At 46.3% G+C, this 26,836-nt stretch overlaps 1 protein-coding gene and 1 non-coding gene across 2 annotated transcripts in view; one reads left to right on the top strand and one right to left on the bottom strand.

The window, feature by feature from the left end:
- Window positions 1-26,836, bottom strand: part of LOC148144639 (uncharacterized) — a 408,822-nt gene that overhangs the window by 181,531 nt on the left and 200,455 nt on the right. The window lies entirely within an intron of this gene.
- Window positions 10,756-10,827, top strand: trnae-uuc (transfer RNA glutamic acid (anticodon UUC)). The gene has a single exon. It is a non-coding gene; the product is annotated as a tRNA-Glu (tRNA).

Raw genomic sequence — 26,836 nt, 5'->3', positions numbered from 1 at the left:
GCCCTACGAGCCTGCTGCAACATTCAATAAGATCATGGCTGATCTGAATACAACCTCAGCTCTACATTCCTCCACATCCCCGACAATCTGTCACCCATTTGGTTAGCAAGAACCTGTCTACCTCTGCCGTAAAGATTTTGAATTCACTGCCTTTTGAGGAAGACACACAACCATCAGAAAGAAAAAAAATCATCCTCATTTTTGTCTTCTACTTTTAAAATATGACCCTCTATTTTCAGATATTAAGATAGGGATACAAGCTGCATTCAAATAATACCTATGGTACAGTTAACTATCTCAAAGTGCTTCACGTGAACATAATGAGAATTCCTTTAAAAATCACAAGAGTGGAGCACAGATTAGGACAGGTGGCCAAAGACTTGGTCAAAGGGGCAGGTTTAGGGCAATCTTTTAAACAGGTTCAATTTCCCAAACATCTGAGGATTAAGACATAAAGAGCAAACACAAAATAGCAAAGGATGGGAAACAACAGTGTGGACATAATGTCACAGGATGAGTAATCCAGGGAACATGAGTTCAAATCCCACCACAGCAAGAGGTGAGATGTGAATAATTCAAATCATAAATGGGGAACACAAAATTAGTCTCAGTATGGTATCGATGGCACTGACGTCAATTGTCATAAAAGCCCATGTTCACCAATGTCCTTTCAGGAGGGAAACTGCCATGCTTACCTGGTCTGGCTTACATGTGACTCCAGACACACAGCAATGTGGTTGACTCTTAAATTGCTCTCTGAATTGGCATAAGCAAGACACCTTGCACTTAAAGATGGATACCAAACATCAACCTTGTGAAAGTGTCAGAACAGAAAGTGCTGGAGAAACTCAGCCAGTCTGGCAACACCGGTGGAGAGAGAGAGAGAAAGAAACAGAGTAAATATCCTGGCATGCGTCCAGAACAGTTGTGAAGAAGGGTCACAGCACTTGAAATGCTAACTCTGCTTCTCTCTCCACTTGTGCTTCCAGTCCTATTGAGTTTCTCCAGCAATTGGTGCATTTTTGTGTTTCAGATCTCCAGCATCTGCAGTTCTTTATTACACTGACTTAGGGAAGCTCAAATCCGATAAAAGAATAAAGCAGAAGGGCTGGGATTACTCAGCAAGTCTGGCAGCAGCTATGGAGATAAAAACAGTTAGTTCTTCGGGTTATTGAATGATCTTACATCGGGGACAAACTTTTGGCAAGCTGCAAGAGTAAAAGGCACTGGTGTAACTTCAACATCTGGGAGAACTCTCTCAGCCATGGAGGTCAGACTGACTCAGCATTCTGGTCCTGCTCATTACCTGTTAACTTCTCCATTTGTTGTTCTTGTTATATTTCTACATGGTTGACACATTCCTATGTTTTAAAATGATATTCCAAACTGACAGGAATTTTCCATGTAAGTAATCATACATTAGATGGTTTGGAACGTGAATGTAACTTTTAAACAAAAACTATTTATTCATGCATGGTGTGTGGGCATCGCTGGCAATGCTTGCATTTATACCAACCTTAACCACCCTGTGGTTGGTTGGAAAAGTGAATGAAGGTGTCTGAGATTGTCTTGATTAGCACAGCAATCTCAAAGATGGGTGTGCTCAGGTAGAAGTACCCTCCACTCCCACAGCAAGTCTGCATTCACTTCAATTACAGATGCCATCTCACACTCCCAGGAAAAGGACAGCATGGGATTACAATCAGTATAAAGCTTCCTCTACTCTTAAATTGAAAGTGAAGCTACCTCAACACTGTCCCCAACAAACACTGTCAAGACAGAGAGAGCATTGGGTTAGATACAGAGTAAAACTCCCTCTACACTTCCCCATTCATTGAGTCCCAGGACAATGACAGCAAAGGGTTAAATAAACAGTACAGCTTCTTCCATTATGACTGACACTTAGTACGTTCTACACCAATCCTCAAGGATAATTCAGAACTGAGCCTATTATCTGGTACTGAATTCACACACCCTAATGGGAATGACAGCAACAGAAAATCAGGTAAAACACACACAATGTACAACAAAACTAGACCGTTATTGGGATCTAAGATATTTAAATGAGAGGAGATATGATCCCTGCAATGATCTGAATGTGAGCTGAACAACTTTCTCACTTGAACTATATTCTCTGGGAATGCAATGTCCACCTCACTGCTGTCTATTCATTTCCTCTGCTCTCGTTCAGGGCTGAGTTGCGGCTGACCACATGGTGGCGTGGGCGTCAAGAGGTTAGACAATTAAGGTCAACTTGGATTGAGGGCATCCTGTGTCATGCCAGTGAGGTCGAGGGTCGCTGATTTACTCAACTTATAATCGGGGACAAGGGGATGTCAGGCTGGGCTTGTATCAATTTGCGTTTAGAAGAAACAGATGATCTGATGAAGCTGTATAACATCTGGAGAGGACTTAATGTAAATGTAATGTCCACTCATTTCTAGCCAGAGACTAGCCTCTCAGTTAAGATAGGAGAGTTTTGTTTTTCTCTCAAGTGTTCCCAAGTCTTTGAAATTCACTTCTTTAGAGAGCAGCATGTGGTGGTGGCACGGTGGATAGCACTGCTGCCTCACGGCATCAGTGATCTGAGTTTGAACCCACCCTCGGGCCGACTCTCTGTGTGGAGTTTGCACTTCTCCCCTTGTGTCTGCGTTGGTTTCCTCTGGTGCTCTGGCCTCCTACCACAGTCCAAAGGATGTGCAGGTGAGTGTAGATTGACCATGGGAGATGCAGGGTTACAGAGATAGAGTAACGAACTGGTTTTGGGTGGGACGGTCAGTCAATGTTGACTCGATGGGCTGAATGGCCTACTTGCACGCAATTGACCTATATCAATCAATAGTATACTATTGCTTTATGGTTACCGGCATCAAATTACATTCGTGGTTTTGGTTATTTCATCTCTTACGTCATCATATTCAACCAACTGCAGCATCTCGAAACTTGCTTAATTACAATATCCAATATCAGCAGAGTACTTTTTCTTTTTGTCACGACCATTGTCTTGAAATCTGACGTGTGACCTCTTCATTGCTGTCAAAGTTCCTTATTTGTCCCTACATTGTCATGGTTTTACTTTGTCAAATGACTTCCTGGCTTTTGCAGTTAAGACCCTATATTCTGCCCTCGTCAACACTTTCCCTTCCAATTCTGTACTAAAGATTTCATGAAAAACCTCAGAGTGTGGTGAGACTGTGGAACTCACTCCCATAGTGAATAGTTGGGGTGAAAGACATTACAACTAAGGGTAAGCAACCAATTACAAATGAATGTCACTCTCACCAGATTCACAACACAGTGAAATTAAAACATGCAATGTCCCTCAATTTCTCAACTGTTCCGAACCAGACTTGATGAAGAACAGATCTTGCACATCAACATTATAATTTAAACAAAAACCAACAATTATAAATACGGCAACTTTTCTAGGCCAAAGTTAAGTAGATAATCTAATTAATAGCAATGAATTAAACCCTTTGATCAAGCCCCCCATCATCTCAGAAACAGAAATTTCAGCGGCAAATTAAGAAAGAATTTTTTTTTAAAACTTACCAATTCAAACAAACAGTTTCCAACAATGTATTGCCAAGCCTTTGTGCAATACTTGGACTATGAGTTTTTCACAGACACGTAACTGTAAATCCAATTTAAAAGTCACTGCTTAATGTGACGAGACACCCCAAAGTATTCAGCCATTTCTTACAGGCTGGGACTCATTCCCAGAAAGAGCCAACAATTCTTTAACTGACAGTAGAATCTCGAGAGAACAGCTCCTGGGCTCAACAAGCAGCAACGCCCAATGGAAGCAAAGTTGGCGGCGGGGCAGGGCGGGGCAAGGGCATAAAACAAAAAAGCCCACTGACTCTCCCACTGCACAAACACACTGTCAGAATGCACAGGGGCTCAGTCCTGGGAGTGACTCACAGCAGTTTCATCAAGAGGGCCACACTTGATGAAGACATCTTGCACACCAGAATTATAATTTAAACAAGAACAAACAATTATGAATACCACAAATTTACTAGGGCAAAGTTAAACAAGATAATCCAGTTAATAGCGATGATTTAAGCCTTATGATCAAGTCCTCCACCATCCCATAGACACAAAATTAAGGGGTAAATTAAGGAAGAGAATTTTTAAAATTATCAATTGAAGCAATCAATTCCCAACAATGGATTGCCAAGCCGTTGGGCAATTCTTCGATGATGAGTTGTTCACAGGCACATAACCGTAAATTTAATTTGAAAGTCACTGCTGAATGTGAATGAACACCCTGAAGTATTCAGCAATTTCTTACAGACTGGGGCTCGTTCCCAGACAGAGCCAATAATTCTTTAACTGGACAGAAAACACTAGAGAGAACAGCTCCTGGTCTCAACGAGCAGCAGTGCCCACTGGAAGCAAAGTTGCGGGGGTGGGGAGCACGACGGCATAAAACCAAAAAATCCGACCGACTCTCCCGCTATAAGCACTGTCAGAATGGGCAGGGGTTCAGTCCTCGCAGTGACCCACAGCAGTTTCACCAGCAGAATCAGATTGTTGGGAGCACTGGTTTGCCCGCTGGTGCTTCTGCAAGGTGCAGAATGATGAGAACCTCCGCCTGCACTCGGGGCAGGTGAACGGCCTCTCCCCGTATGGTCCCCGCCTGTGCCTCAGCAGGTGGGAGGAATTGCTGAAGGCCTGCCCGCACTCTGGGCAGGGGAAGGGCCTCTCCCCGGTATGGACCCGAAGGTGGGATGCCTGGTTAAAGCCCTTCCCGCACTTGAGGCAGGAGAACGGGCTCTCCCCGGTGTGGACCCGCTGGTGCCTCAGCAGGGCAGAGGTATCGTTGAAGGCCTTCCCGCACCTGGAGCAGCTGAAGGGCTTCTCCAATATGTGGACCCGGCGGTGGGTCAGCAGGACGGAGGAATAGCTGAAGGCCTTCCCGCATTCGGGGCAGGAGAATGGCCTCTCGCTTGTGTGACCCGCTGGTACCTCTGCAGGACAGAGGAAATGCTGAAGGTCTTCCCGCACTCAGGGCAGCTGAAGGGTCTCTCCCTAATGTGGACCCGCTGATGGCTCAGCAGGCGGGAGGAATTGCTGAAGCCCTTTCCGCACTCAGAGCAGGAGAACAGTCTCTCCCCGGTGTGACTGCGCCCATGAGTCTCCAGGTCAGATGGGAAACGGAAGCCTTTCCCACAGTCGCCACACTTCCATGGTTTCTCCACGGGACGGGATTCCTTAGGTTTCTCCATGACCGAAGCTTCACCTGCACACAAACGCGTGTACAGCACCTCTCTGCCGTGAATTCCTCTTCCCAGTCTGTATAACATTTACTGGCTCCACAACCAAAGTGCTGCAACAGTAGGGTCTCTCTTCCAGTCTCACTGATGCTGAAAACGTACTGAAACAGGAACTAAAACGCTTGGTTCCTTCTCACAGAATCATGGTCGAAAATTGTTATAGTCCCGATGGATTCAGTGACTGTCAGACATTGACGTGAAATTGAGGACAGCAAATGCTGGAGAGTCAGAGTCAAAGTGCAATGCTGGAAAATCACAACAGATCAGGCAGCATCCGAGGAGCAGTCGAGTCAATGTTTCAGGCAAAGCCCTTCAGCTATTGATATTGAAACTTCCGTCTTCATATCTTCAAATAATCTGTAAAAAGAGATTACAAAAATCATCACTGTCAGTCCAGGTTAGAAATTCCAAACAAGCAATTCTACTTTACGCAGAACATTCTTTTCTTTTTCCACAAAATTGAAAGCACCATCCCACCCCCTCTCACCCTCTATTCTCACTCCGCTCAAACTAATTCTCCCCATGGTACTGATTCAGGACTTACAGAGACCGAAAAGTGAAAACATCAAGACAGACACCTCTGAATTTTGGATACATCCACCTGAAAGTTAGTATCTTTCACGATATGTAGGAGTGAGTAAGTCTGATTTTGGGAACCAAAAAGTACCAATTCAGGATGAACCTTCAATGCAGCTTCTTGAGAAACATCCAGACACGGAATGGTTAACATCTGGGGAGGTGGACGAAATTAGATATCAAGGCATTGGCACCGACACCAGACAGAAACTGAACATACAGGCATGGCAAACATTACGGGCAAGCCAGAGTCATTGAGATACACAGCACAAAAACAGGTCCTTCAGTCCAACTCATCCGTGCCGACCAGATAGCCTAAATTAATCTCGTCTCATTTACCAGCACTTGGCCCATATCCCTCTGAACTCTTCCTATTCATATACCCATCCAGACGCCTTTTAAATGCTATAATTGGACCTACATCCACTACTTCCTCCGGCAGATCATGCCTTACACTTGCCTCCCTCACGCCAAACATACTACCCTCCTGTGCTAGACTTCTCCCTTCCCTGGGAAATGACTTTGTCTATTTAACCTATCCATGCCTCGCATGACTCTATAAACGTCTGTAAGGTCACCCCTCAGCCTCTGGTATACCGGGGATAACAGCTCAAGTAATGCACTGCGTGTACTTTTAGCTTCACACTCGCTGAACCTCCCTCCCGTGTAAAACATTGTTTCCCTCCCCAACACTGTCCATGGGAAAAGCCAAGAGTGCTGAGACTCTGGAGTTGGGGGAATGCCACGTAGAATTCCTACAATGTGGAAACACGCCATTCAGCCCAACAAGTCCACGCAGACCATCCAAAGTGTAACCCATGCATACAATTTCCCCTATCCCATTACACTACACTACACTACACTTACTGCACACTCTGGGCCCATTTAGTATGGTCACTTCTCCCGAAACCGCACATCGTGAGACTTTGGGAGGAAACCAGAGCAGCCGGAGGAAACCCACACAGACACGGCAGGGAGAATGTGCAAACTCCACACAGACAGTCGCCCCAAGGCTGGAATCGAACGCTGGTGCTTGGTGCGGTGACGCAGCAGTGCTCACCACTGATTGTGCTACTTACGTGTGCAAAAGGAGGTGGGGCCTGGGAACTTTGTTAATTGTACCACACAGTGGATTGTTGAGTTAGGTTAAATCTCACGGGATCCAGGGAGAGCTAACCAACTGGGTACAAAATTTAGAAGCGCGTTGTTGTAGATGCTGGAATCCTTCCTAAAAACAACAAATGCTGAAGATCACAGTGGGTCAGGCAGCGCTGTGCCACTCTATGACCGGATAGTGTGGATGTGGAGATGATGTTTCCACTAGGAGAAGGGTTGAGGATGCCAAGTCATTGAGGGCATTTAAGACAGAGATAGGTTTTTGATGAGTAAGGGGTCAAGGGTTATGAGGAGAAGGCAGCAGAATGGGATGGAGAAATATATCAGTCATGATCGACTGGTGGAGTAGACTCGATGGGCCAAATGCCCTCATCCTGCTCCTGTGTATTATTGTCTTAAAGCGGAGCAGTAGTCTTAAGAGGTTCTCACAAACTATTTCAGAATCCTGAAGAGGAGTTGTTGGACTGGAAACCTTAACTCTGCTTTTTCTCCACATATGCTTCCAGTCCTGCTGAGTTTTTCCAGTGTTGTCAGTTTTTGTTTCAGTTTTCCAGCATCCACAGTTCTTTGTCTTATTTATCACAGTCATTTCTTGCCTTTCACAAGTGTCTGGAACTTCATCTCCCTGATCTACAAACTGTTCAGTTACCCTAGAAATGACCACTACCTCCTTATCAGAGTAGACCCCTTTGTTGCAAAATGATTGTTCAATTCTGTGACCAAAATAATTGCATTCGTAATTACTTACAACAGGGACTCTCAATATCTCAGGCAAGAACACAGCCAGATTTTTTCAGACAGTACATTTATGTGATTTGATACAAATCCCTATTCCCTACTTTACCAGCGTGCTGCTGGGAATGGAGGGTTTGAGTTAAGAAGAAGCTGGGACATTTTTCCAACGAAGCCTAGCAAGTTGACAGATAACTTTATAGAGATTTTTAAAATCAGGAGGGGGAAAAAATAAGGTGTCATTTCCTGGAGGCTCAGAATATTTTATTGCTCCAGAAGGTGTAAAAGGGGGTCAAAGATTCAGCAGAAATCGAGTAGAGCTGAGAACAGACAACATTTTACTCTGTGGGAACAGGGGGACCAGAGGACAGAGAAATCAGGTCCTGAAATCGAGCTGACACCAGACTACCATGTTATCAGTGCTTTGACAATGGCACTTCTGTGCGGGGCAGGTTGAATTATGAATTGAATAGTAACTTCCTCAAGGAGACTGTGCAGGAAGGGCCGGGCCTGTCTCTGTGGCGCAACTGGTCAGCGCGTTCGGCTGTTAACCGGAAGGTTGGTGGTTGGAGACCACCCCCGAGACGGTGCGTTTGTTGTTCACGCTCAAACCGCTTTCTTGGCTGCAAAGATGCGCGTTTTTAATGGTGTCTGGAAATGTTTCCCAAACGGAAATCTTTTCCACTGAGGAAGCACAAAGGGGTTTCTGAATTGATAGAGTTTCTAACGTAAAGGACTGCGGATGCTTACAGTCCGAGACAGAAAGCGAAACTGCTGGAGCAACTCAGTACCTGGATGAGGAAAAAAAAGTTCTGAAATGTTGTCTCTGATTCTCTTTCTACAGATGCTGCCTGACCTGCTGAGTTGCTCCTGCAATTTCTGGTTTTGTTTTTAACTGAACGTCCATTTCATCTTTCGGGATGAAACACCCAGACCCGCCATTTGCAGATATTTAACCCTTTCGAAAACTGTGAAGTGATTGGATTCAAACAAACTCTGCAATGATTCACTCTTTCTCAGATCCACAGGCAGAGAGACCTGGGAAATGAAGCTGTCAGTGTGGTTCTGTATTGATGGGCCGAGTGGTGAATGCGATGGACATGAAATCCATTGCGGTTTCCCCACGCAGGTGTGAACCCTGCCGACTACAGTTGAGAACTGTCGTCAAAAAGAAAGGGAGATTGCTCCACGGTTTTTTTAAAGATGCAAATCAGTGGAGGGGTTGAAATATTTCAATCACATTGGGACTGGTCGGGAATCTGCAACCCACTGCCTGTCAGGGTGGGACAAGCAGATACCCGCAGAGCTGCTTTTGAGGATATGAGCCAAGTGTTTGGAAATGAGACTAGAACAGTGAGGGGCGTGAAGTCGTGGTCGAAATGAGGCAGGCACCTGAGGACAAAGGTGTTTTATTTGCCAGTGAAAGATACTGCTTCACAAATTTGGTACAATGGAAGGGAAGCAGTGACGGTGATTATCTTTGGCTGTTCACCTTGTGAATGTTCCCATTGATGCCCATGTCCGTATAACGTCAGAACTCTGCATCATGGCGGCGTCAGGTCCGCACAGGGCCGGGGGCGCAATGGATGACGCATCTGACTCCACCTACCTGTTTGAAATGCAGCTCACAGCTTCTTCACACACCCCAATTAATCTTTCTCATTGTCCTGAAGCCGGCATACGGTTTGAATTCCTGATCTGCAGGAACGAGACTCTTTTCACTGTCTCGCGTCAGGAAGTGTCCCTGAGAACATCAGAGTCAAGTCACAGCGCTGTCAGATGAGGGGAAGCTGAAAGAGCCCCACACGCTGCTCACGGGCACATTTCACTTTCTCCAACTCACCGCCCCAACCACTGCGGCTTCTGGGAGTGGAAAGGGAACAAATACCAAAACCCAGTCTCAGCTTTGTAAATCTTCAGGAAATAAGAAAACTAATTGTCCCTTCCAATCTTCCATCCTGGCCTGACAGCGTTGATTTTAAATGGCTGTCCAGTTAGTGCCGATTCGTTTTGGCTGAAAAAAATCTTCCTTATCTCATCCCAGCATTTCTTGCCACAGAGAACTGTGCGGCAGAGTTCATGTATATATTTCCTTGTATGGTATTTTGTAAATAACATTCGTTCGCGGGTTGTTTGTATTTAAGGTTCACTAGCTGTTGTTTAATGCTGAGAGAGTTGAGTTGTCTGGACATCATTTCACAGATGTCTTTAATGTAAAGTAATGTGGCTAGGGTTTCTGCAGACGTTGTGTCTGCTAGTGTCAGTTTGTTGATGTGAAATCGTCACACTGGGTTTATTGGGTAGGCAAAAGTGAGGACTGCAGATGCTGGAAACCAAAGGTTTGATCAGAGTGGTGCTGGAAAAGCACAGCAGGTCAGACAGCTTCCGAGGAGCAGGAAAACCGACGTTTCGGGCAAAATCCCTTCCTCAGGAATAGAGGCAGGACGCTTCCAGGGATGACGAGATAAATTGGGAGGGGGGGGGGAGGGGGAGGCTGGGCCGAAGGTAGCAAAGAGTACAATAGGTGAATGGGGGTGGGGATGGAGGTGACAGGTCAGAGAGGAGGGTGGAGCGGACAGTTGAGAAGGGAGATTGGCAGGGAGGACAGGTCATGAGGACAGCGCTGAGCTGGAAGGTTGGAACTGAGGTAAGGTGGGGGGAGGGGAAATGAGGGAACTAGTGAAGTCCACATTGATGTCCTGGGGTTGAATTTATCCGAGGTGAAAGATGGGGCGTTCTTCCTTCAGGCATCGGTTGGGGAGTGAGCGGCGATGAAGGAGGCCCAGGACCTGCATGTCCTCGGCAGAGTGGGAGAGGGAGTTGAGAGGGTGATGGGGTTGATTGGTGCGGGTGTCCTGGAGATGTTCCCTCAAGCGCTGTGACTTGACTCTGCGAGGAGTCTCCAGTCTCCCCAATGTAGAGGAGACCGCATCGGGAGCAATTGATACAAGCAATGACATTGGTGTAAGCATTCTCACGATCGTGGCCCAGGTTCGATTTCCGGGCAGGGAAGCAATTTACAATAGGGCTGTGAGGGAGCGCTGCTGTCTCCCTGGTGGTCTAGTGGTTAGGATTCGGCGCTTTCACCGCTGCGGCCCGGGTTCGATTCCCGGTCAGGGAAGTATTTCTCAGTGGGTCTTTTGCCTACCCATTCTCCTTAAATGCGCTGTACAGTTCCTTCTTGGTCTTCGTCGTTACTGGCTGCTGCAGTGTGTCGTGCCTCGATGAAATAGTGTCCTGATTCAGGCTTGTTTGTATGTGTAGGGATCATTGCTTCTGTAGCTAAGTACTTGGTTCGTGTGCGTTGTTTTCCTGTAGACGCTGTTTTGAATTTACCATTGACTGTTCGCTCTACTGTGACATCTCGAAATGGCACTTTGTTGTTGTTCTCCTCTTTTGTGAATTTTATGCCAGTAAGGATATTGTTGATGGTGTTGTAGGTTTCCTCTAATTTACTTCATTTTTTGATGACAAAAGTGTCATCACTGTGGCGGACAACAAAGTTTGGGTTGGAGCGTTGGAAGGGCTGTTGGTTTGAGACTCTGCATTATTGCTTCTGCTAGGAATCCTGATACTGGTGGTTTCATGGGTGTTTCGTTGATTTGTTTGAGGCTTGTTCCTGAATATGAAGTGGGTGGTTAAGGCACAGTTCCACGAGGTGGATAGTGCTATCTTTGCTGATGAAGTTGGTGCTGTATTTGTGTCTTTGGTTCTTCGAGTAGTGTCTTCAGTTTTCTTTGGCCACGTTGATGTTAATGGATGTGAACAGGGCTGTTATGTCAAAGGACATCATTATTCCATCCTCTTCTAACTTAGTGTCTTTGGTGTTCAGGAATTCTTGGATGGAATAAATGGAGTGGCGTGAATCTTCGACTTGGTGTTTTAGTCTTCAGTGGAGGCCTTTGACTAGTCTGTATATTGGTGTTCCAAGTAGTGAGACTATGGCCTGAGGGGGGCTCCTGGTTTGAAGAGGAGGTGAACAACAACAAAGTGCCATTCTTAGATGTCACAGTAGAGCGAACAGTCAATAGGGAACTTCACACTAGCGTCTACAGAAAAACAACACACGCAAACCAAGTGCTTAACCACCGAAGCAATCATCCCAACACCCACAAACGAAGCTGCATCAGGACATTATTTCAATGAGCCACGACACACTGCATATAGAGGATTATAAAATCATGAGGGATACGGATGAGGTGAACAACAGGTGTCCTTTCCCTCAGCTGGGGGTTTCAGGATCAGGGAGCAAATATTTTGAGGTGAGTTGAGAAAGATTTTATAAAGACAGAACAAGGATCGTTTTTAAGAGAGTGGTCTGAGTGCAGAATGAATGTCCAGAAGAAGTCATAGAGTCACAGAGATGTACAGCACAGAAACAGACTGTTTGGTCCAACTTGTCCATGCCGACCAACTATCCCAACCCAATCTCGTCCCACCTGACAGCACACGGCCCCATATCCCTCCAAACCCTTCCTATTCATATACCTAACCAAATGCCTTTTAAATGTTGCAATCGTACTAGACTTCACCACTTCCTCTGGCAGTTCATTCAATAAACGTACAATCCTCTGCGTGAAAACGTTGCCCCTTAGATCTCTTTTGTATCTTTCCCCTCTTATGCTAAACCCATGCCCTCTCGTTCTGGACTCCCCCACCCCTGGGAAAAGACTTTGTCTATTTATCCTATCCATACCCCTCATGATTTTATACACGTACAGTTACAACGTTTAAAAGACATTTGGATAAGTACATGAATATGAAAGGTTCGAAGGTTTATGGGCCAAACACTGGTAGGTGGGACGAGTTTAGTTTGAAAACATACTCAGCATGGACGAGTTGGATGAAGGGTCTGTTCAGTGCTGTCATACTCTGTGACCGACCTGTACTGGTCTTAAAACCATTTTCTTACCTCCACCCCATAACCATCCATATCTTTGTTGTTCAAAACTCAGATGAATTTAGCCTTGAATAGGTTTAATGACCCCACTTCTGAACTGAATTCCTCTTCGTAATATACCACTTGCCTCGCTCATTGCCTGCTGCATCTGCCCGACAACTGGCATTGACTGGTGTGGGGGGACTCTGAGACCCCTTTGTACATCAATACATCATTCCTGATGAATACATCAATACATCAATACATCATGTCCTGCTCCTCAGATGCTACCTGACCTGTTCTGCTTTTCCAGTGCCACATTTTTCGACTTTCACCTCTCGTCCTCACTTTCTCCACATTCCAATATATCACCATTTAAACAATGCACTGCTGTTTTTTAAACAGCCAAGGCGATAACTTCACATTGCGGCACTGCACTTGCCATGTGTTTGCCAATTGAGACACAGACCTGGACCAACTTCGGGAAGAGGCAAAACACTGAGTTCTGAACAAAAACCGTAACACACTCAAAACGTCGGCTCTGTTTACCTTTCCACAGATGCAGCTCGACCCGTTGGCTTTCTGCAGTATTCGCTGTGTTTGAACTGACAGAAGACAATGGTAATTCTGGGCGGGGCAGGTTGAATTATGAATTGAATAGTAGCTTCCTCAACGAGACTGCTCGTGATGCTCGGACCTGTCTCTGTGGCGCAATTGGTCAGCGCGTTCGGCCCGTAAAAGGGCGGTTCATGGTTCAAGACGACCCAGAGGCGGCGTGTTTGTTGTTCACGCTCCTACCGCTTTCTTGGCCGCAAAGTTGCGCGTTTTAATGGTGTCAGGCAAATGTTTCCCAAACGGAAATCTTTTCCACTGAGGAAGCACAAAGGGGTTTCTGAATTGATTGAATTTCTAAAGTAAAGGAATGCGGATGCTAACAGTCCGAGACAGAAAGCGAAACTGCTGGAGCAACTCAGTAGGTTTGGCTGCACCTGGATGAGGAAAAAAAAAGTTCTGAAATGTTGTCTCTGATTCTCTTTCTACAGATGCTACCTGACCTGCGAAGTTGCTCCTGCAATTTCTGTATTTCTTTTTAACTGAACGCCCATTTCATCTTTCAGACTCGCCATGTACAGATATTTAACCCTTTCGAAACCTGTGAAATGATTAGATTCAAACAAACTCTGCAATGATTCACACTTTCTCAGCTCCACAGGCAGAGAGACCTGGGAAATGAAGCTGTCACTGTGGTTCCGTATTGGTGGGCCGAGAGATGAATGCCATGGACATGAAATCCATTGCGGGTTCCCCACGCAGGTGTGAACCCTGCCGACTACAGTTGAGAACTGTCGTCAAAAGGAAAGGGAGATTGTTCCACGGTTTTTTTAAAGATGCAAATCAGTGGAGGGGTGGAAATATTTCAATCACATTGGGACTTGTCGGGAATCTGCAACCCACTGCCTGTCAGGGTGGAACAAGTAGATACCCGCAGAGCTGCTTTTGAGGATATGAGCCAAGTGTTTGGAAATGAGACTAGAACAGTGTGGGGCGTGAAGTCGTGATCAAAATGAAGCAGGCACCTGAGGACAAAAGTGTTTTATTTGCCAGTGAAAGATACTGTTTCACAAAGTTGAGTCGATGGAAGGGAAGCAGTGACGGTGATTATCTTTGGCTGTTTACCTCTACCTCAAAAATTCGGCAGAATTTTAAAGTCACGAGGAAAAGAAGTAAAAGTGACATTAGGAAGAACGTTTTCGTACAGGGAGTGGTTAGGGTCAGTAAGTCCCTGTCTGTCATTGACAAAGAGGAAGATTCAATGGACACAAAAGGGAATTCGGTGGTCACGTTCAGATGTGCAGATTTACGCTGAGAAGGCGAGAGAATGAAACGAATAGAGACACACGTTTACTTAAGTGCAGAACCAGCAGAGCGAAGGTGGGCCGCATGGCCTCCGTCTGCGCTGTGACACATGTTGTGATTCAGTGTGAAATCACAGTTCGACCAACAGAATGTGGGAATTTAGAAATAAGTTTATATTGACACAGCCTCCATACGTCTGCGAAACAGCATATTACACGACAGCAGGGGAGGTCTTTGACATCAGGCTCGAACGTGCCTGCCGCGTGCCAGACGAAAACCTGAAGTGTTCTGTGGAAGGGGCGCCGCGTGCGGCAGCAGAGTGGCGCAGCGGGAGCGTGCTGGACCCATAACCCAGAGGTCGATGGATCGAAACACGGAAGGGACGGTTAAAAATGAGCCAGTTTTGCTCCCTCAGCCTCTCTGTCCCAGAGACAGGCATTGGGACGACATAAACACGTAGCATCATTCTCGCGCAGACAGAAGCCGTTCAGCCCATCGAGTCCACGGCGACTGTCTGTCACTTGTCTCTCTCTCTGAGGTTATTCACAATCGGTGGTATCCGTCCTCATAGGAGGGGACTATGTCTGATTCGTGATGCGGTTTCTGACATGCTTGTCATTCTCGCCTGAACCAGGGTTGCGAATTACTGCAAGGAATGGACGAAACCGCAAGGCATGTGTTTCAACTTTACCAGCTGATTGGCATCGCAGAGAACTGGGTTTGCGATTCGGTTCAGAGAAAACAGACGAAGTACAGAATACCACTGAGACCTCTAAAATCATGCCACTTGAATTGAGTGGATTTGGCGAGTGCATCGATATGCGACATTTGGTAAGTAGATGCAGAAGAGAGCACCGATCTTAAGGTGATCTTACTCGAGGTAAGATGGAACAATAGCTCAGGGCCGTGGGGATGACTCTCAGTGAGTGAAAGTTTCACTCGGATTCTCTTCATCTGGGACACTTGGGGCTCAGATGTTAACTGCTGCGCGGTCGCAGCAAAGAAAGCGATGCCCACTTTGCAATAGACTTTCCGTAAGATTGCTGCGTGAAGACGATTTCTGAACACCAAGAAGGCTGCACAACAATGTGAATTTACCTGAGCGAAGAGTTCTCGGCGTCCATTTCTTTCTGTCCTGCCAGCACAGCATCTTTCTATCTCTCCGATAACAGACCCTTGGAGAAAGTTCACAATCAAAGTTGTTCATGTTCCCCGCATTAATGTAACTGACACCTCTCACCCCAAGGGTTTCAGAGAGAGAGAGAGAGAGAGCAGAAGAGCGAATGGACTCTACCCGCCCCCCGCCCTACACCCCGTCCCATCCCCCAGAACAACGTGCAAGTAAAAATGAAATGGTTTAATTATCCACCAGTGGAGGTAGTCCAGTTCCTGGGGATGAGACAAAGTGGGCATTCTGCCCCGGGGACAGAATGACAAGCAGATGTTCTGGAAACGCTTTGCTGCTTGCAATTCTTGGAGCAATGTGGAATGTACTTCACACTGAGCAAGTTTCAGCTGGCTCAGAGTCTCCGATGTACATTGCTGTGTTTGCCGCCAGCTCAGAGAGAGAACAATAGGAAGGACGTAGGAGTGAATAACGATCCGCGTGGGAGGGCGAATAACTGTTAATGGAGACTGTTAGCGGCTAACAATACGGAGTGTGTCATAGCAGACGAGGTGGTAACAAGGAGTCGTTTGTGTGATAGGGGTCAAGGACATGGGGGAGTTCAGACCCTAAAGTTGTGGAACTCGATATTGAAGACCGGAGGGCTGTAAGGTCTCCAAGTGGAAAATGAGGTGTTGTTCTTTCATCTGGAGCGAGAACACTGCTGCAAGCCTGAGACAGAGATGTTGGCCAGGGAACAGGATGATGTGTTAAAGTGGCAGGGAACCGCAAGGTCAGGGCCTTTTTTCTGCGGGCAGAACCGGGATGTTCTGCGAAGCAGTCACCCAGTTCATGCTTCATGCCACATTGGGGAAATGAGACTGTGAGCAGCGAATGCAGTGGACTAGGTTGTGGCAAAAGTGCTGCTTCACCTGGCAGTATGTTTGAGCCCTTGGATATTCAGGAGGGAGCAGGCAAATGGGCAGGTGTTACACATTCGGCGGTTGCAGGGGAAAGTGCCTTGGCACTATGGGAGGTGGGTGTGGGGTGTTGCGAGTGAAGGAAGAGTGGAACCGAGGTGGAACCCCTGGCACAACGGGTGCGTGTTGGGACCATAACCCAGCTGAGAAAGCATTCTCTCCTATTCACTCAATGTCGTCTTTAGCAGCTTTCCGGAATAACAGCGCTCTGTTCTGCACCTCGCCTTCTCATCTGCTGCCGAAAATAGCTTGGACATAAATATTTCCCAGTGATATACTGGCCCAATGTGCACAGTCGAGTTGATACACTCGTGGAGGTTTGCGTGGTCTTCTCCTGTTCTCTGTACCCTATGTTGAGGAGGGCAATCCTTGTCACTGGCCACTCGGGTGTCAGAGAAACGTTTCGAAGCAAAATGGTTGAATTATCTGCCAGTGGAGAGAGCCCGGTTCCCGGGGACGGGACAAACAGCAGCAGGGAGACTGAATGAGAAGCAGCTGTTCGGGAAACTCTTTGCCGCTTGCAATTCTTACAGGAATCTCAAATGTATTTTATACTGAGCAAGTCTCAGGTCGCGCAAGCGGTGTGGGTTTGGGGGGGGGGGGGGTTGGTAGTGCGTTGGCTGTCTGGCTCCTTGGTCTAGGCATATGATCCTCGCTTAGGGTTCTTTGCTGTTGCGAAAGGCCCCGGGTTCAAATCCCAAACGAGCCCGCGTTTTTTAACTTGACTTGTGCAAAACTGCCTGATTAATTTTCTCAAAAAACGCCTTCGTGAAACGAGGTTGGGCTGTCTGGAGTACGAATGAGGCAGAAAACAGGGAAGTGAAATGGTTGGAGATAGTGTTCAACAGGTTGACGTGAGTGGTGCGGTGTTTGAGGAATGTCAACGATCAAGGGAGATTGGAAAATTGGAACAGCTCTCCTCGGAGAACCGAACTTTTCCAAGTCATGAGGGACCTAGAAACAGGAAATAATGTTGTGAAAATGCTCCCACACCTGAAAGTATCCACAACGATTCGGCAGAATTTTAAAGTCACGAGGAAAAGAAGTAAAAGTGACATTAGGAAGAACGTTTTCGTACAGGGAGTGGTTAGGGTCAGTAAGTCCCTGTCTGTCATTGACAAAGAGGAAGATTCAATGGACACAAAAGGGAATTCGGTGGTCACGTTCAGATGAGCAGATTTACGCTGAGAAGGCGAGAGAATGAAACGAATAGAGACACACGTTTACTTAAGTGTAGAACCAGCAGAGCGAAGGTGGGCCGCATGGCCTCCGTCTGCGCTGTGACACATGTTGTGATTCAGTGTGAAATCACAGTTCGACCAACAGAATGTGGGAATTTAGAAATAAGTTTATATTGACACAGCCTCCATACGTCCGCGAAACAGCATATTACACGACAGCAGTGGAGGTCTTTGACATCAGGCTCGAACGTGCCTGCCGCGTGCCAGACGAAAACCTGAAGTGTTCTGTGGAAGGGGCACCGCGTGCGGCAGCAGAGTGGCGCAGCGGGAGCGTGCTGGGCCCATAACCCAGAGGTCGATGGATGGAAACCATCCTCTACTATTGTTCAGTGTCACCTCAAGCTGCATCCCTTTGGATCGGTGTCCTCTTCTGCAAGTTGTGGAGGAGGATCATAAGACACAAAATGTATAAGAAAAGATTATAGTGTCATGTAACATAAATCTTATATTGAAGAAACCTAGATTGCTGTTGAGTCTTTCATCTTTTAAAACGGGTTGTAGATTTCGGTTCATTAATCTGTAAATCCCAGAACTTTTTAAAAGTCACATTCTCCAGGTAACTTTAGGTTCTATAAAAGGAGGTGACACCTCAGGTAAGACAATGCATGAAAGCTGTGAGGGTAGGGTCTATCTGTATCCTAATCTTGAGTGAGACTGGTTCTATTTCCAAATATATAATCCTGCAAACGCAGATTCACCCCAAAGACTTCGATATGTGAGCGCATGCATGAGAGAGAGCGTGTGTGTGCGTGTGCATGCTGGGTACTGTGTGTGTGTGTGTGTGTGTGATGGAGTATAAGCATGTGAGATGGTGTGTGCGTAGGTTTGAGTGTGGGGATGTATTACTGTGTGTCTGAGAGAGAGCATGTCTATCAGAGAAGGTCTGCACGAGCGTGTATGTAAGAGAGTGTGCTTGTGTGTGAGAGAGTGTATTGTGCAGCTGGGTCTCCTGTAGTGTGCCATGAACCCAGGGTCTCGGCTGAGGCCATCCTTATGTGTTCTAAACTTGGCTATCAACCTCTGCTCGGCCACTAGATCAAAGACGGCTGAGGCACGAGAAAGGACGGGCGGGGACACTGGTGGTGGTGGAGAAGGGAGAGAAATGGAGAGGGGACAGAGGTTGGGGAGTAGAGAATGACTGGGGTTCAGAGGGTTGGGGAGAGAATCGGGGTGCAGTGTGAAGAGGGGAGAAAGGGCGGGGGCAGTGGGTGGGGAGAAAATGGACAAGGGGCAGAATGGGAAGCGAGAGACAGCACAAATCCCACCTTCCCCAGGACTGGTGTCAGTGTCCCACGAACTGGAACCCACTCATCCCACAGCAGATTTGGGGCAACCATTTCTCAATATACGCATGGCTAAGGCATATCATCCCTGCAGGCCATTCACACCGACCTTCCCAACAGCATCCCACCCAGACCCACTCGATTACGCTACAGCCCTGCAGTTCCCCATGGCTATTTCCTGATGAAGGGTTTTGCCCAAAACGTCGATTCTCCTGCTCCTCAGATGCTGCCTGACCTGCTGTGCTTTTCCAGCACCACACTCTCGACCCTAATTTCCAGCATCTGCAGTCCTCACTTTCGCCCTGTAAGGAGTGAATGTTCTATGCCTAGTCTTTTAAATCTTTTAAAATCTTTTCCCCTCACCCTAAACCTATACCCTCTAGTTTTGGAATACCTCTACCCTGGGCAAAAGACAAAATGCCAAAGGAATAACATGTCGAGGCACAGGGAAAAAAAAACATTTCAACAAAAAATTGCTTTGGTATTTTTCTCTCGTATTCGCATTTGGACACTTAAAATTTGTGGAGGTGCCCGTGTTGGACTGGGGTGTACGAAGTTAAAAATCACACAACACCAGGTTACAGTCCAATCGGCTTGTTTGGAAGCACTAGCTTTCGGAGCGCCGCTCCTTCATCAGGCGGTTGTGGAGTATAAGATCATATATTCTGTGTCTTACGATCTTATACTCCATAACCACCTGATGGAGGAGCAGCGCTGTGAAAGTTAGTGCTTCTAAATAAGTCTGTTGGACTATAACCAGGTGTTTTGTGATTTTTGACTTTAAAATTTGTAATAAATTCCTGCACACTGAGCATGCTCCGCGGTGTCAGCAAGCACTGCGCATGACCGCCAGTGTCAGCAAAGCACTGCGCATATTCCTTAGTGCCCGCAGAAACTGCGCGTCAGCTCCTTTCCATGGACCAATGGAGAACCTTGGAGGACCGGAAGGAGACTGGTCCTCCTGCCAATCAGAGCCGGCCATTGTCGAAATGTGGTGGTTGGACCGTGAGCTCTGAAGCTGCTGCTGCTCCTTTCTCTGTGAACTTCACCCCAGACTTTAACTTCCTTCCTCTGTCTTACTTTTGTGAGAACAACAGTCTGTTTCTCACCACTTATTCCATTTTTTGTTTCATTCTGGGGTTCAATTGTTAACTTGCAGCAACTGAAAGGAAAGAGTGAATCGGGGGGCGGCGGGGGAATAAATTCTGGAAAAGTTGATCCAGGTCTGTGTCTCAGTTTGCAAACACATGGCAAATGCAGTGACACAATCTATAGCCTTTGATGTTTTAAAAAAACGCAGAGAGGAGGCGCATTGTTTAAATGGTGATATGTTGAGATGTGATGAAAGTGAGATGATGGAGATCAGAGTTGAATATTGTGGCGCTGAAAAAGCACAGCAGGTTAGGCAGCAACTGAGGAGGAGGAGAGTCAATGTTTTGGGCATGAGCCCTTCATCAGGAATGATGTGTGGATGGACAAAGGGGCCTCAGCGTCCTTCTACATCAGTCACTGCCAGTTGTCAGACAGGAGCAGCAAGCAATCAGCAAGGCAAGTGGTATATTAGCAAGAGAAGCTTCGAAATCCTCATTTCCCCTTCCCCCACCTCATCCTAGTTTCTAACCTCCAGCAACATTGTCCCCTTGACTTGTCTGGACTTGTCCGACCTGCCTAGCTCCTTTTCCACCTATCCACTCCACCCTCTCCTCCCTGACCTATCACCTTCATCTCCTCCCCCACTGACCTATTGTACTCTATGCTACTCTATCCCCACCCCCACCCTCCTCTAGCTTATCTCTCCACGCTTCAGGCTCTCTGCCTTTTTTCCTGATGAAGGGCTTTTGCCCGAAATGTCGATTTCGAAGCTCCTCAGATGCTGCCTGAATTGCTGTGCTCTTCCAGCACCACTGATCCAGAATCTGGTTTCCAGCATCTGCAGTCATTGTTTTTACCCTATTAGCAAGAGAAGTTGAGTTCAGAAGTGGGGATGTCTTCCTGCAGTTAGGTCAATCATTGAATGTATTCAAGGCTGAGTTCATTTGACTTTGAAGAACAAAGAAGTGGGGGAAGGTAAGAAAATGGTTTTAAGACCAGTATAGAACAGTTACAGTCATACAGCACAGAAACAGATCGTTAAGTCCAACTAGTCCATGCTGACTGTGTTCTGAAACTAAACTAGTCCCACCTGCCAGTGTTTGGCCCAGACTCTCTGAACCTTTCCTATTACAATTGCAACATTTAAGAGGCATTTGGATGGAAATATGAATAGGAAGGTTTTGGAGGGATATGCTGGCAGGTGGGACGAGATTGGTTTCGGATATCTGGTCAGCATGGACGGGTTGGACCGAAGGGTCTGTTTCCATGCTGTACATCTCTATGTACTTATCCAAATGTCTTTTAAACACTGTAACTGTACCTGCATCCATCACCTCCTCTGGACATTAATACCACATGAGAACTATTCTCTGTCTTAAAATAAAAAGGTGCCCCTCATGTCTTTTTAAATATTTCTCCTCTCATCTTCAAAGTTTGCTTCTAACCTTGAAACACCCATCCCAGGGAAAGAATACCTGCTATTCACTTCATCGATACCCCTGAAGATTTTATAATCCTCTCTAAGGTCATCTCTAAACCTCCGATGCTGCAGTGAAAAAAATCCCACCCTGACCACCTAGATGCCGGTGTATTTATATCCAGTTATGAACTGTTCAATGCTGGTGCCGACTGAAAGACCAAATGACCTATTCCTGCTCCAAATTCTCTCACCCTTGCTGTCCAGGACAGCAAGAGACCATATGACAAAGGTGCAGAAATTAGGCCATTCAGCCCATCAGATCTACTCCACCATTCAATGACAACTGATACGTTTCTCAACCCCATTTTGAAGTTTTGATTTTGGAAAGGCAGATCAGGGAAGGATCTGCAAAGTTAATGGGGGACCAAAGATACCTTGGAGAGCCGGTTCATAGTTTCTTGAAAGTGGAGTCACAAGTAGACAGGATTGCGAAGGAGGTGTTTGGTATGCTTGCCTTTATAGGTCAGTGTCTTTCAATACAGATTTTGGGAGGTCATGTTGCCCCTGTACTGGACATTGATTCAGCCACTTTTGGAATACTGCGTTCAGTTCTGGTTACCCTGCTACAGGAAAAGTGTTGTGAACCTTTGACAGGGTTTGGCAAAGATTTACAAGGTTGGAGGTTTGAGCTATAGGGAGAGGCTGAATAAGCCGGGGCTGTTTTCCCTGGAACATTGAAGGCTGAGGGGTGACTTTATAGAGGTTCATATGGAACATGGATAGGGTGAATAGCCAAAAGCATTTCCACATAGTAGGGAAGTCCAAAACTAGAGGGCATAGATTTGAGGTGAGAGGGGAAAGATTTAAATGGAACCATATGGACAACTTTCTCACACAGAGAGTGATGCAAGCATGGAATGAGCTGCCAGAGGACGTGGTGGAGGCTGGTATAATTACAGCATTTTAAATGGCATCTGGTAACAGGGTGAATTGAGAGGGAGATAGGCTAAGTGCTGACAAATGTGACTATGCTAATTTGGGATATCTGGTCAGCACAGACAATTTTGACTGAAGGAAAGCAGAAGTATTATTGTGAAGACTGGACTTTCAGAGCAGCTTCCAAAGATATTTTGTCCTTACGCTAGGAGTAGAGTTAAAATGAAATCTTTCATTTGCGAGATGACAACTGAGTAAGTGAGGATATCCAGGATTTTGATGGAATGTGGGAATTTGTTGCAATGTGGGGTTGAAGTGTTTTAAGTAAAGTGTCCTGAGTGGGAAGCCGAGTGAAGGGTTTCGGTGGGTTTTTGTTTTAAACTGCTCATTTCTTTCAGCCCCCAACAATGTACTTCCAATGCTGTGCATCAGAAGGAGCGGTGAATCAGTAACTGGTATCATCAGAAGCCTTACAGTTTTCAGTACTGCAGGTATTGTATTGTTGCATCAGCATTGTAAAGGTTACTGGCAGCAGCGGGAGGTGTGGGCTGTATTCACTGGAAGCGATGAAGCAGTTAGATAACACACATATGAGAGGGCAGGGTGGGACTTGTCTTTTAATTTGCAGAAGTTGGGAGGTTCTGGGAGTTGTGGTTCTGGGCAAACACAACTGCAGTAAATCATAGAAGCCCTACAGTGTGGAAGGAGGCCATTCAACCCATCAAGTCCACACTGACCCATCGAACAGCTTGCCACCCAGACCCACCCTACCTCGTCGTTTCTGCTGGTGGGTTAGACTAGGTAACAAGATTAGGGGTAGGTTTAAGGCAGAGGAGGAGGGACTACGTTTCCTGGAGAGTGGTGAATCTATGGAATTCTTTGCCCAAGAAAGCAATGGAAGCAGGCATATTCAAGACACAGTTCGATGGGATTTTGGATGGTAGGTGAATTTAGGGTAGTCAGGATAATGCTGGAAAGTGGAGCTGAGATGATGGATAGATCAGCCATGATCTTAAAGAATGGCGGAGTAGGCTTGATGGGCCAAATGGCCTCTTTCTGCACTGCAGGGATTTTATGATTGCTTCATATGGTGTATATCTGATATTCGCTGTTGTACAAGCTGCATGGCTATGATTTTTCACCTTCTAATATAGTAATGGAATTACATCCTGTATTTCGAGACGTGAATTTGGGCGATTGAGAGTTATAGGGTAGCCAGGAAGGACCTGAAGAGAGAGCTAAAAGCAGCAAGGAGGGGACATGAAAGGTCCTTAGTCGATAGGATTAGGGAAAACCCTAAGGCTTTCTATAGGTATGTTAGGAATAAAAGAATGACTAGGGTAGGAATAGGTCCAGTCAAGGATAGTAGGGGGAAGTTGTGTGTGGAGGCGGAAGAGATTGGAGAGACACTGAATGAATACTTTTCTTCAGTATTTACTCAGGAACAGGGCATTGTTGTCGATGAGAATACTGAGTCACAAATAAGTAGAATGGATGGCTTTGAGGTATGTAGAGAAGAGGTGTTGGAAATCCTGGAAAAGGTGAAAATAGATAAGTCCCCTGGGCCTGATGGCATTTATCCTAGGATTCTCTGGGAAGCAAGGGAGGAGATTGCAGAGCCATTGGCCTTGATTTTTATGTCCTCTTTGTCTACAGGAGTAGTCCCAGAAGACTGGAGGATAGCAAATGTGGTTCCCTTGTTCAAAAAGGGGAGTAGGGATAGCCCTAGTAACTATAGGCCGGTGAGTCTCACTTCTGTTGTGGGCAAAGTCTTAGAGAGAATTGTAAGGGATAGGATTTATGCACATCTGGATAGGAATAATGTGATCAAGGATAGTCAGCATGGTTTTGTGAAGGGCAAGTCGTGCCTCACAAACCTTATTGAATTCTTTGAAAAGGTGACGAAGGAGGTTGATGAGGGGAAAGCGGTAGATGTGGTATATATGGATTTTAGTAAGGCGTTTGATAAGGTTCCCCATGGTAGGCTACTGCAGAAAATACGGAGATATGGCATTGAGGGTGAGTTGGAGGTTTGGATTAGGAATTGGCTGGATGGAAGAAGACAGAGGGTAGTAGTTGATGGCAAAGTTTCTTCATGGAGTGCCGTCACTAGCGGTGTTCCGCAAGGATCTGTTTTGGGACCATTGCTGTTTGTCATTTTTATAAATGACCTGGAAGAGGGGTTAGAAGGTTGGGTGAGCAAGTTTGCGGATGATACGAAAGTCGGAGGAGTTGTTGACAGTGAGGAAGCATGTGGCAGGTTACAGCAGGATATAGAGAAGCTGCAGAGCTGGGCAGAAAGGTGGCAGATGGAATTCAATGTAGCTAAGTGCGAGGTGATTCACTTTGGGAAGAATAACAAAAAGATGGGGTACTGGGCTAATGGTCGGATACTTGGTAGTGTGGATGAGCAGAGGGATCTTGGTGTCCATGTACACAGATCTCTGAAAGTTGCCACCCAGGTAAATAGTGCGGTGAGGAAGGCATATGGCGTACTGGCTTTTATTGGTAGAGGAATTGAGTTCCGGAGTCCTGAGGTCATGATGCAGTTGTATAAGACTCTGGTACGGCCGCATCTGGAATATTGTGTGCAGTTTTGGTCGCCATACTATAGGAAGGATGTGGAGGCATTGGAACGGGTGCAGAGGAGGTTTACCAGGATGTTGCCTGGTATGGAAGGAAAATCGTATGAGGAAAGACTGAGGCACTTGGGGCTGTTTTCATTGGAGAAAAGAAGGTTTAGGGGTGACTTGATTGAGGTGTACAAGATGATTAGGGGGTTAGATAGGGTCGACAGTATGAACCTTTTCCCGCGTATTGAGTCGGGTATTACAAGGGGGCATAGCTTTAAATTAAGGGGGGGTAGATATAGGACTGATGTTAGGGGTAGGTTCTTCACTCAGCGAGTCGTTAGTTCATGGAATGCCCTGCCAGTAACAGTGGTGGACTCTCCCTCTTTATGGGCATTTAAGAGGGCATTGGATAGGTATATGGAGGATAGTGGGTTAGTGTAGTTTAGGTGGGCTTGGATCGGCGCAACATCGAGGGCCCAAGGGCCTGTACTGCGCTGTATTCTTCTATGTTCTATGTTCTATGTTCTTGTATTCATTTTTATTTTAACAGGTCAGCAGGAAGTCTTTCAGCAACTTTACTGGCTTTCTTTCCTGAAGCAGCCTTGACATTTCATTTTCATATCCTTCATTCAGCTCCATTTCCAGCACCTTTGTAGGAAGGTTGTTCCAGGTCATTGTCACCTAAATGAAGTTTTCCTCTTTATATACTGAATGCTATCTGGCTGAATGAGGGTTTTCAGGTTTCTGTGTCATGAATAATATATGATCAGCAGGTATCTGGCAATCTAAGGAATTGTCACCGATGTTATGTTCATTTGACTGTACTGACCGTGACTTATTTCATGGTTTTATTTGCAGGAAGACATGGGGAAAGAAATCTGAATCCAAAAGATACATCAGCTTCTGACAGAGTCATTTGATTCATTGGGACTTGAATATCAGCAGCCATTCCAGTCGAGAAGAAATGTTTGCTTTTGTCTGCTTGGATACTGGTGTGGCAGGAAGAATACTGATACACCCGAATGAGGGAGATTCAGTGTGGTGACCGTGAAAAGTACAGGACTTCACACCATTTACTCAGCTTGGAGGATCAAAGAGACCGTTCACTTGCTCTCTGTGCGGGAAGGGCTTCACCCGCTCCTCCCACCTGCAGAGACATCAGTGAGTTCACCTACCATCGCAGGGGGATTGAAGGAGCTTCGGCCGAGTGCCATTATCGACTGCATTAATACCCAGTTCTAGGGACTCCCGGGTTTGAATCTCACCATAGCAGATGGCGGATTTGGAGTTCAGTCAGAAATCTGGAGTTCAGAATCTCATTATGAAACCATTTTCGGGGAACAAACACCCCAATCTGATTCACTCATGCTTTAGGGGAGGAACCTGCCGATGTGGGAAAGGATTCACTCAGTCGCCCCAGCTGCATCCTTTCCCTGGTCTGGCCTATATGTGACTCCAGACCCACAGCAGTGTGGTTGACTCTTGACAGCCCCTCTGCAAATGCGCGGGGGGAATCTTATTTGCATACAGGCTATGGGTTGCAATCGCTGAGTGAAGCAATACTTCCTCCAGGCTAAGGCTGCACCAAGGATCGAATTACAAAGGGACAACTCAGCTGACCAATAGTGAAGAAAGTGGGATGCAGGGGAGTGTGTTTGTGTGTGTTTCAAAAAAAAAGCTACTTTTTGTGCACCATTTTGCTGGGACGATCTGAAGCTGCAACAAAATTGGGTCCCAACAAAAGTTACCTGAACTTACCGTCGG

The sequence above is a fragment of the Chiloscyllium plagiosum genome, unplaced genomic scaffold (assembly GCF_037043375.1).
Source record: "Chiloscyllium plagiosum isolate Xiang-an unplaced genomic scaffold, Cpla_swu_hap1 HiC_scaffold_27, whole genome shotgun sequence".
NCBI lineage: Eukaryota > Metazoa > Chordata > Chondrichthyes > Orectolobiformes > Hemiscylliidae > Chiloscyllium > Chiloscyllium plagiosum.
The sequence above is the reverse complement of the archived record's forward strand: the minus strand, read 5'-3'. Positions and strand labels throughout refer to the sequence as shown.